At 38.4% G+C, this 9,767-nt stretch overlaps 1 protein-coding gene across 2 annotated transcripts in view; it reads right to left on the bottom strand.

Annotated features, from left to right (window-relative positions):
* The window catches only part of CDH8 (cadherin 8), a 447,802-nt gene that overhangs the window by 157,251 nt on the left and 280,784 nt on the right, over positions 1–9,767 (bottom strand). The window lies entirely within an intron of this gene.

Raw genomic sequence — 9,767 nt, 5'->3', positions numbered from 1 at the left:
AGGGAAAGAAAAAATCTCCAAAGTGACACTGGAAAAGCATTTCAAAACTCTTTATACTGTTTGTCTATACCAGTGTTCACTACTTCCAAAATATCTGCTTTTCTGTTATCCCCATAAAGCAAAAACTCTGACCTGAAGAGATGAGAAACTCTATTGGATTTTCTAGCTCAGGGTTCACACACAAGGAGCCTTTTACACCTGGCCCTGGGGCTTTACTGATCTCCTTTCTCAAAAATTTCCTTTCTCATTGTCCTACAAACATTTGTCCAACTTTTGCCCTTTGAGCAGGAAGAGAGAATGTTTGATTTATATAACATAACATCACCTTAGGTTGGAATTTTGCATTGCAGTTACTCAATAATTGTTTATTGGAAAGATATGTAAACATTTATTTTTTTAACATTTTTTTAGAGGTTTTTGCTATAGGGCATGTGCGCTCGCCAGAAAAACAGAGAGAGACAGAGAGAAAGAAAGCGAGATATCCCCCCCCCCAGGGAAGATGGCCACGCTGCAATCCCTTCTCCTCCATTCTCCTCTCAGGATCCTGGGCAAGCACCCTCACGTGCCCAGCGTGAGTTTAAGCCGCCGGGTCCGGGACTGAAACCACAGTCGACTACATGGGAGTCCAGCAACATAGCCATTATGCTAACTGCTGGTCCCTGTAAACATTTATTGAGCATGGAAAACTACTGGGTGTGAAAGACACTATATTAAACATTTTTTTAAAAAAAAAATAGATAGGAAAGGAAAAAATAAAGAAGAAATAATTAATTTAGGTCTTGTTCTTCAACTGAAAAGTGTAATGACCTATAATTTATATTTCAAGAGGCCAAGCATTTTTACATTCACTATCCAGCCTAATTCCTTGACAATATGTTTGGATTGGATGTGTTGCTCTTTTGCTGCACTATGTGTGCTGCATTAGACAAAAGGACTTCATTTTGTGAATAGTACGAACATCAGAGCATCATCTTCCTGCCGCAGTAAGAAGAAACTTCTGAGTGACACATGGGAAGTGACATGTGAGAAAATCGAATCCTTGAGTCACGTTAACAGCATTTCTAATGATGAAAGTTTTGAAAAAAGACAACCCCTTTCCAATGCAATCAGTAGGTTTTAGAAACTGCATCATCCATGATAATGAAGAGTCACAGAGATCCTATTTAAATGTTCTCATTTTCAACTCAACTAATTATTCCAATTGACTTCAATATGACTGTTCCTCTAAACTGCAATAGTATTTCTTAGAAGTAAATGCTAAGAATGTCATCATTTTACTTTGTGGAATTAAGGATACAAATACAAGAAAATGTCTACCTAACCATTTCACACTTTGTTTGAAGATAGTAATTTAACGCACAGCACCCTGAACACAGACACAAGCTAACGACATCAGTTTATTCAATTCAGAGTAGCTTGCAGGCATCAGATGTATACATTTAATAAAATACCAGTGATGCACTGATTGAGAACAGGTCAAATTAGCCAACTGATTGTTATTGTGCTGAGAACTGGCACATTTTTCCACTGCTGCTGCTGTTGATATCAAATAATAACTTTGACCTGATTAATAGTTTCCTCAGTTCGCTAAAGAATTCAACCACAAACATTTCATATCAATAATTGGCATGAAATCATATTTCTTCTGTGTGTGTGCATTCGTAAGACTTATACTGAATTTTGTTGCTAAAATTTAAATATTACATATATGTGACTTCCAACATTATTTGAGAGAGTCTGGTGCTTATATTACATATGGAGAGACTCATAATTTTGTAGTATTTCTACTTCACCCATAGGATGAAGCAGATTTATTCGATGCAATCATTCTTAGGTACCTTTTACTTTATTAGGTCATATATAGAAATCTCAGTTGCAGATCTAGTGCAGCTCATTACAGTCCTATTTCCTCAGTGTATATATAGTTTTCTAGTTTGTTTCACATACACTTTGGGGAAGCCACCGTCTCGTGTGCAACTGAGTGCAGCTTTACAGTGACAGAAATTGTTCCGAGGTGAATCCAAGATAAAGTCTGACTCATGATCACGTCTTCACTATTTCCATAATACCTCTGGAGAATTTTCAAAATATTCCTCTCCAAGACAGAAAAATAATCATGCATAACTGAGAATTTTATATAAGAGGACGTGGTAGCAAAAATATAATAATGGAATCGAGTTTTATACATGGTGAAGGAATTATATTTACGATATCATTTTCCCTTTCATGTTGACAAAGTTTAGAAATTTCCTTTGCTTATCACATGAGATGCTAAATGTTTGGTGGAAAAAAAGGCCTGTCACATGTGACTTCTCGTTGCTTACCGTGAAACTGGCAATTTTGTAATAAAGTAGTGCTTATGTTGCAATGAGAAGAGTTGTCCAAATATGTCTAGCAAGTGTGTGTGTGCTTGGGCAGGAGGTTTGTCCGAGACAGTACCAGAAAAAGTAGCAGCTGTTCTGGTACACAGAGAATGAGCAGAAGACTGTGTAGGGAGACTGTGTAGGGAGAGCATTCTCCACAGAAAGGAAAGCATGTAGAAAACTGAGGGTCCGGGTTTGTTTAAGACACTTCATAACTAATGGTGTAGACTAGGTCTGGTGGAAGCTAAGTTCTGACAGATGAATAGTCTAAAATTTCCGTCATTATCCTTTTTTTCATTGCATTTCTTCCTGTCTTTATCCATTCACTCTTTATTGACTAACTCCTATGTTCAAGACACTGTGCTAGATATACCAAGATGGACATAGCCTTGCTCTTATGTAAGATAGTCTATATGTAAAGAAAGAAAAGGAAAAGAGATAAGCTTCACAGAGCTAAAAATGATACAGCCATGAAGAAAAGAAGAAAGAAAAAAAGGGCTGAGATGGGTCAAACATTACAAAAATATTCCTAGCCAAAGAAAACAAACATTATAGGAAGATGTTCAGTGTATTTGAAGACTTTAACAAAGGACAGTGCCGTTGAAGTTCAGAAGTCGATGGCAGAAGGGTATTCAAGGAGTGGATCATGAGAGACCTTGGGAATCATCCTAAAGAATTTGTTTTTCTTATAGAAAGTGGGGCACCACTTAAAAAAAATAGAGATGGAGAGCAAGGGACTGGATGGACATGTTCTAAATCACAGCTAAATTCCACAGAACTTTCTGTGAAGGTGGAGCTATGTCCTGTGCTAACCACTTATAGGCTACATGACAACCATATTACAATCCAGCTAATGACATTTAAGAACTGAAATTTTTATTTTATGTGATGCACATTAATTTTCTGTAAATTCAAAGAGCTGCATGTGGCTAGTAGCTACCAGAATGGACAGCACAGATCTAATCTGTTAGAAATTACCTCAGAAACTGGAGGAGATTCGAAAAACGGGAGATGGAAAAAGTGAGGTTGTTAAAACTACTTAAGTTAGGGATGATGGTGTCAGAATCTAGAAAATAAACAGGACATCAGGATATCTAGATGTGGGACGTGAAAGAAGTGGAAGAGCCTTAAACACTCTTGCAGAACCTCTTCTATTAACCTACATTGTTTTGTCAGATAAAGATGGTTAACTCTGTTTTATTTTCTTTTAGCCATTTCTGCATAATTATTAAATACACCAAACAAGTCATAAATATCCACAGAAAACCAGCAAAAGATGATGAGATCTTTCTAGAAATAGATGGAATTTGGGATTTCCAGTGGCTATGTAGGATTTATCTCTGGTGCATTCTTTTCTATGGTGCGAAGTGAGGAGTCAGAGGATGAACTCTTCTATACAAAGCCTTCGTATTGATCTGTTCACCCTGAGGGCACAGAAATCTGAACCAATTTTCATAAATCTCCATAGGGCTAAGATGACTCAAGGATGTTAGGAACAATTCAGGAGTGAAGAGTAATTTTTATCCCCCTTAAATGATACTTTTGGGGCTATCAGTAATGTCAATGATATCTTCTCTCAGTATGAAAGAGTCAAGAGTCATAAGAACTCAATAGACAGTAGAGTAGACGTGGTATGAGACAAGAAATGCACCTAACTAGGTAGTAGTCGGAACCACAGGACCATTCCAAGTATTAAGATTTAGTCATATATTTATCATGTTTCTTGTGCCTGTCCTAATTTTCAGCCGCCCTTCAAAGTCCTGTTTATCAATTTCTCATTTAATCATCTCTATAAACTGCTGGAGTAATCCATATAAACAGCCTTGACTTTCAATGTCTGTCATTGCAAAATGAAGACAATACACATTTCCCCTGGTCATAAAATTAGTGAGCAACATAGATATATGCTGGACACTGCGTCTGACACATAATAAACTTTTACTGAATGTTGGCTATCTATGAGAATGTTGGTATTTGATTATATTAGTTTGTCCAACTTTGGTCAAAGTCATCTACCATATAGAAAAATAAGTATGGAAATCATACCCCTTCAAGAAATGATATAAGGTAGTATATAAAAATATCAAAGCAGGCTTAGTGAAAATGTCAAAAATGTATGTACTTTAAATTTTAATTGAACATTCGGGTTCTTTTATCAAATACTAAGAATGTATGGTAAGTGTGGGAGTTAATTGGTAAAGAAAATAAGATCTGTTAACTGCTAAAGGTTAGAGATGCGTTTCTTTTTTTTTCTTTTTTTTTTTTCCTTTTTTTTTGGAGAGGTTTTTGCTATAGGGTGCGTGCGCTCACCAGACAGAGAGAGACAGAGAGATAGAAAGCGAGAAATCACCCCCCAGGGGGGATGACCACGCCACAATCCCTTCTTCTCTATTCTCCTCTCGGGATCTTGGGCACGCACGCACCCACGCCCGGCGTGAGTTTTAAGCCACCAGGTCCGGGACACGAACCGCAGTCGACGACGTGGCAGTCCAGTGACATAGCCATTATGCTAACTGCTGGTTCCCAAGATATGTTTCTTTTGAAAGGGCCTGTTGGCTTGTCTGATGCACAAAAGTTGTAACATAGCCACACTGTTCCAGTGTTCTGCCAGATGCAATTCTTTCTAGGAGTCAAAAGTATTTTATACCAAAATACCCATTCCTAAACATAATGATTACCAGCCTGGTAGGTGTTTCAAAAACAAAAAACCCAAGATCATGTACTTAAGGTTTCATGAAAGTTCCAGAAATGTTTCATCTCATGCCAGCGAACACACCACACTCTTCATCACAATCTGCACCTGCTCCCCTTCCACTCCTTTTCTGTCCAATTTTAGACCCCTGACTTTGGAAGGGTATTTAGGTCCTTTTCTGTACTTTGGATCATTAAAATGAAGGAGGTATTCAAAAACATTCATGAAAGATGCATATTACAAAAAATATAGGCATGGATTTCAAAAACATTTGCACCAAAATAAATTCGTGCTTTAATTCTATTTTTCCCATGAACTTTTTGAAGTACCCTTACATATATTCTAGGATTTTTAAAAAGAATTTATTTAATTTATTCATTCACTTATTTTAATTTGACCAGAGAGAGCCACAGAGAGAGAGAGCGTGCGTGCGTGAAAGCAAGTCACAAGGGAGAGAGAGAGAGAGAAAGCAAGTCACAAGGGAGAGAGAGAGAGAGAGAATGCAAGTCATAAGGTCCAGGACTCTTGAACTGTGGTCAGCCATGTAGAAGTATCCAGCACCTTAACCACCACACCACCCACTATTCCCTTTTCCAAAATTTTGACCCTTCCTAAGAACTTCCATAAATTTTATTTCTATTACCATGAAGTTATATACCTCAGCAGATCATCCCAAACTTTATCTGTATCTTGAAAATGATCCAAAAGGTAGTTTAAATAAGCCCATTCTATTACCCAACAAGTAGACTTTGTACACAAGAGGTAGAACACATCAGAATATAATGGATGAAAAAGATAGAATTTCTGCATTTTTAACATACTCTGTTCTTGAAATTTGCAATATTATTTTTTCCTCTGCAATGTTAGGTCAAATCTGATTGTCCTTTATCAAAAGTGAGGTTGTATAATACATTATATCAAACCAGAATGTAGAAATATAAGTGAGAAATAAAGGCTTTGTTGAAATAACTCCCATAAATATTTGAACATCAGATAAGGATGTCAATCTCCCTTTGTCATGATGCAAAAGAGGGGATTTGTTTTGCCTTATGACTATAATAATGTTAGATATCACTGCTCAGCCTATACAAGCATCTTTGTTTCTCTCAGAATATAAGCATTATTATTAAGTTTTGTTCCCTGGAGATGACAGAGGTGTCACCAATCGGGCGGCAGGGGAGAGCAAGGCCATTTTTAAACCCCAAATCAGCACTTTCCATTTTTCTCTCTTTCAAGATTCATATACTATTTTTAGTACTTCAGATCAGTTGTTTTGAAATATTTTATTAATAGGGTTTGTTAGTTATTAATCATTAATAGCCAACTTTATCATATCACACTGATAACACGTCAGATAACTTGACATGCACTACTGTTCGCATCTCAAAACGTATAAGTATATATTTACCTAAGGGAAGACATCATAGACTGAGAAGCACGTGGCAACATGTGGATGTGAAAGCTAGACAGCTAGCACTGTGAGTTTAGTCAAATCACTTTACTATTAAAGGGGTTCAGTGTGCTTTTCCATGAGAGACATACAGGAGTGTTGAGGAGATGCCTCTTCAAGGAAGGATGCTGGAGCTGTGAGGGGGATGGTCAGTAGATAGACCCAGAAAGCCACTCCTTAGGGTCTCCCTCAGTAGCAGGGAATCCCTTTTTCAAGGGGTTCTCTGGAGATTAAGCAAACAGAGATATAAAGGCACGGCCATTTGGCAAGATGCAGGACTTCTCTGATGGGCAAAATTATTCCAGAAAGACTCAGTAGGTTGGCCTCACTCTGGGACTGAGTGGTAGTTTACTTTCTCCCTTTGCTCATCCTGCCTCTCTGTCTTCCTTTCACAGGTTTGGAACCCTGTCCAACTCCTCGCACCTCAAACTTCAGTTACTTTCAGAGATCACAACCTGTTACAGTTGTTTAATGAAAAGAAGAGTGTGTGTAATACAGAAAGTTTAATGTAATAAAGTGTGATCTCTGTGAAGGGCACAGACCACAATGCTGAATATGCATGAACAACAATCCCAAAAATGTTTCAGTATCCTTTGGTGAATACCTATTGTTATACTGGAGAATGCATGTTAGAGTGTACTGAACGTATTACAGCAAGTCTGTTCTAAGTGGAAGTCTGTTTTGTGCCACTTCATGCTTTTAGACAAAGGGAGATGCTGCTGAAATCAGAGAACGTTGCCAAAATATTGTAATGCAGAGACTATGGTTTGGCTGAGGGAGTCAGCAGCCTCGTTTCCAAAAACCTTCAGTGTTAAATCATCACTGAGATATAGAGAATGGAAGAGGTAGGGAGAAAAACAGAATTTTATACTAAATCTATGAATGAAACAAACAATTTTTGCTCTCCAAATATGAAAGGATCACAGCATTTGTCAAGATGTCCCTTCAAAGCCTGTATGGTAGCTAAGGACTTTTCCAAAAGCTACATTAAATAAGCCAACTGTTGGGCCAGTCCCATGGTCTAATGGTTGCGGGAGCCAGATCCCAGATGACTGACCATGTGGTTTGAATCTCATCCCTGGCAGCTTGAAAATAATATTGGGCATGTATGCATGTCCCACATCCCAACAGGACAGAGAAATGGAGAAGGAATTGGAACATTAACACACTCCACTGGGGGGTTAATTTCCCCATCTCCATCTCTCTCTGACTTTGTCTCTCTGTCTCTTTCTAGTAAGCACATGGGCTCTCTGGCAAAAAATGACCACTGTTTCCATTAGATTCATGGTGAGTGCATTCGGTCATGGCTCCATGGTACTATGATTTCAAAGGTTCAAAGACAAGTACAGGGAATGTCAATCCTATCACATGTGACTGTCATCTTATACAAAGGATGTGTTTGAGTGCTAAGGTTTTTAAAATTATTTTAAGAATCTCATATTTAGAGAGTTTCTGAGACAGAACAAAATCTAGGAAGTGAACTGGGAGCCAACAGTTCAAATTATGAATTGAAATCCAAGTCCTTATCAGTCTAGCATAGGGATTGACAAAACTGTTTATAAAGCAAGTATTTTAGGTTTTGTAAGCCGCACTGTCTCTATCGGGACTACCTCACTCTGAAAATCTAGGTCATAGAAGAATGAGCATGACTGTGTTCCAATAAAAACTTAGTTAAAAAAAGAAAGTGGCATGGGGGCCAGCAGGTGGCATATGGACTCCCACATGGCCAGTAACAGTTTGAGTCTCAGACCTGGCAGCTTGAAATTCATGTGGGGTGCCCACAGGAACAGGATGGAGAAGAAGAGATTGTGGCATGGCTATCCCCCAGTGGGTGATTTCTCACTTACCCTCTTACTTCTCCCTAACTCTCTTCAGTAAGCACATGCCCTCTATGGCAAAAACCTAAATACTAATAATAAATTTTTTAAATCAAGAAAGTGACATATTGGATTTGGTGCCTGGTCTGACCTCTGGCTTAGGATAATGGAGTCAAAGCATTCACTAACCTCACGAGTTCTTTTCTTTATAGTAGAATCTTTAGAAAGGGGGGAAAAAAAAGAAGTGCTGAGAAACTGAATTTGTATAGTAATAAAAAGACACACAGTCTATGGGGAAGTGTTGGGATCCTGTGATTAAGAATCTAGAGCACATGTCAGCACAAGAACTCAAGTTCCCTCCCTTACCTCAACATTGCTCTGTGTGCTCCAGATGCCCTGCAGAGCAAAACAAGGTTCAAAGACCAAATCTACTTACTTACTTTCACTCCCTTTTAGAAAGTGCAATACACCTTAGCAAATTAACTTCCTGTGAAGTCCTATAGCAGAAAAAAAAAAAAGTGAGTTCCGGCTCAGCTGGCCTCAATAGTCCCAGTAGTGGGGAACCAGCAGTTAGCGTAATGGCTATGTCGCTGGACTCCCACGTAGTCGACCGCGGTTCGTGTCCCGGACCCGGTGGCTTAAAACTCACGCCGGGCGCATGTGCGTGCGTGCCCAAGATCCCGAGAGGAGAATGGAGGAGAAGGGATTGCGGCGTGACCATCTCCCCTGGGGGGTGATTTCTCACTTTCTGTCTCTATGTCTCTCTCTGTCTGTCTGGCGAGCGCACGCACCCTACAGTGAAAATCTCTCAAAAAAAAAAAAAATAGTCCCAGTAGTGTACCTGAGAGCACCGTTAGAGAAATGCTGCCTCTGGGGAAGGCAGTGGATACCTATTTTTCAAATTTAACAGGCATAAATATACTTTTGTATTATCAGAAATGTTTTGCTAAACATTTGTTTGCAGCCTCTCTATGGAAAATTTATAGGAAGATACAAGTTTGAGCCAACTGCAAGTGAAGATGCTATTTAGAGCCACACGTAATGAAATAAGCCCCTTAGTTATGAATCGGTTATTATATTTCACTGAACTCCAACTGTTTCTTTCTCACTGCTTAATTTCATTCTGGCTTTTGTTATTATGCCTAAAGAAACCATTTTAACATTTTCTCGCATGCACTTTGAGTATCAAAAATTCCATCTACAAGTTTTCAGCTTTTTGCCTCTAATTGCTCCACTGGTTGCTCTAACTGCTTTAATAAATAATATTATCTGAGTTCTGCTAGTCCCGGAATTCTGAGGTCCCTGTATCACATATTATTTATTATTCCTTTAAGGAGAAAAAGACTTTCTCTACCCAAACATTTCTCTTTTTTCAAGTTCATTTATTTATTTATTCTATGAGACAGAGAGAGAGAAAAAAAAAAAAAAAACGTGAGAGAGAAAGA

This window comes from Tupaia chinensis, unplaced genomic scaffold, assembly GCF_000334495.1.
Source record: "Tupaia chinensis unplaced genomic scaffold, TupChi_1.0 Scaffold000105_1, whole genome shotgun sequence".
NCBI lineage: Eukaryota > Metazoa > Chordata > Mammalia > Scandentia > Tupaiidae > Tupaia > Tupaia belangeri.
The sequence above is the reverse complement of the archived record's forward strand: the minus strand, read 5'-3'. Positions and strand labels throughout refer to the sequence as shown.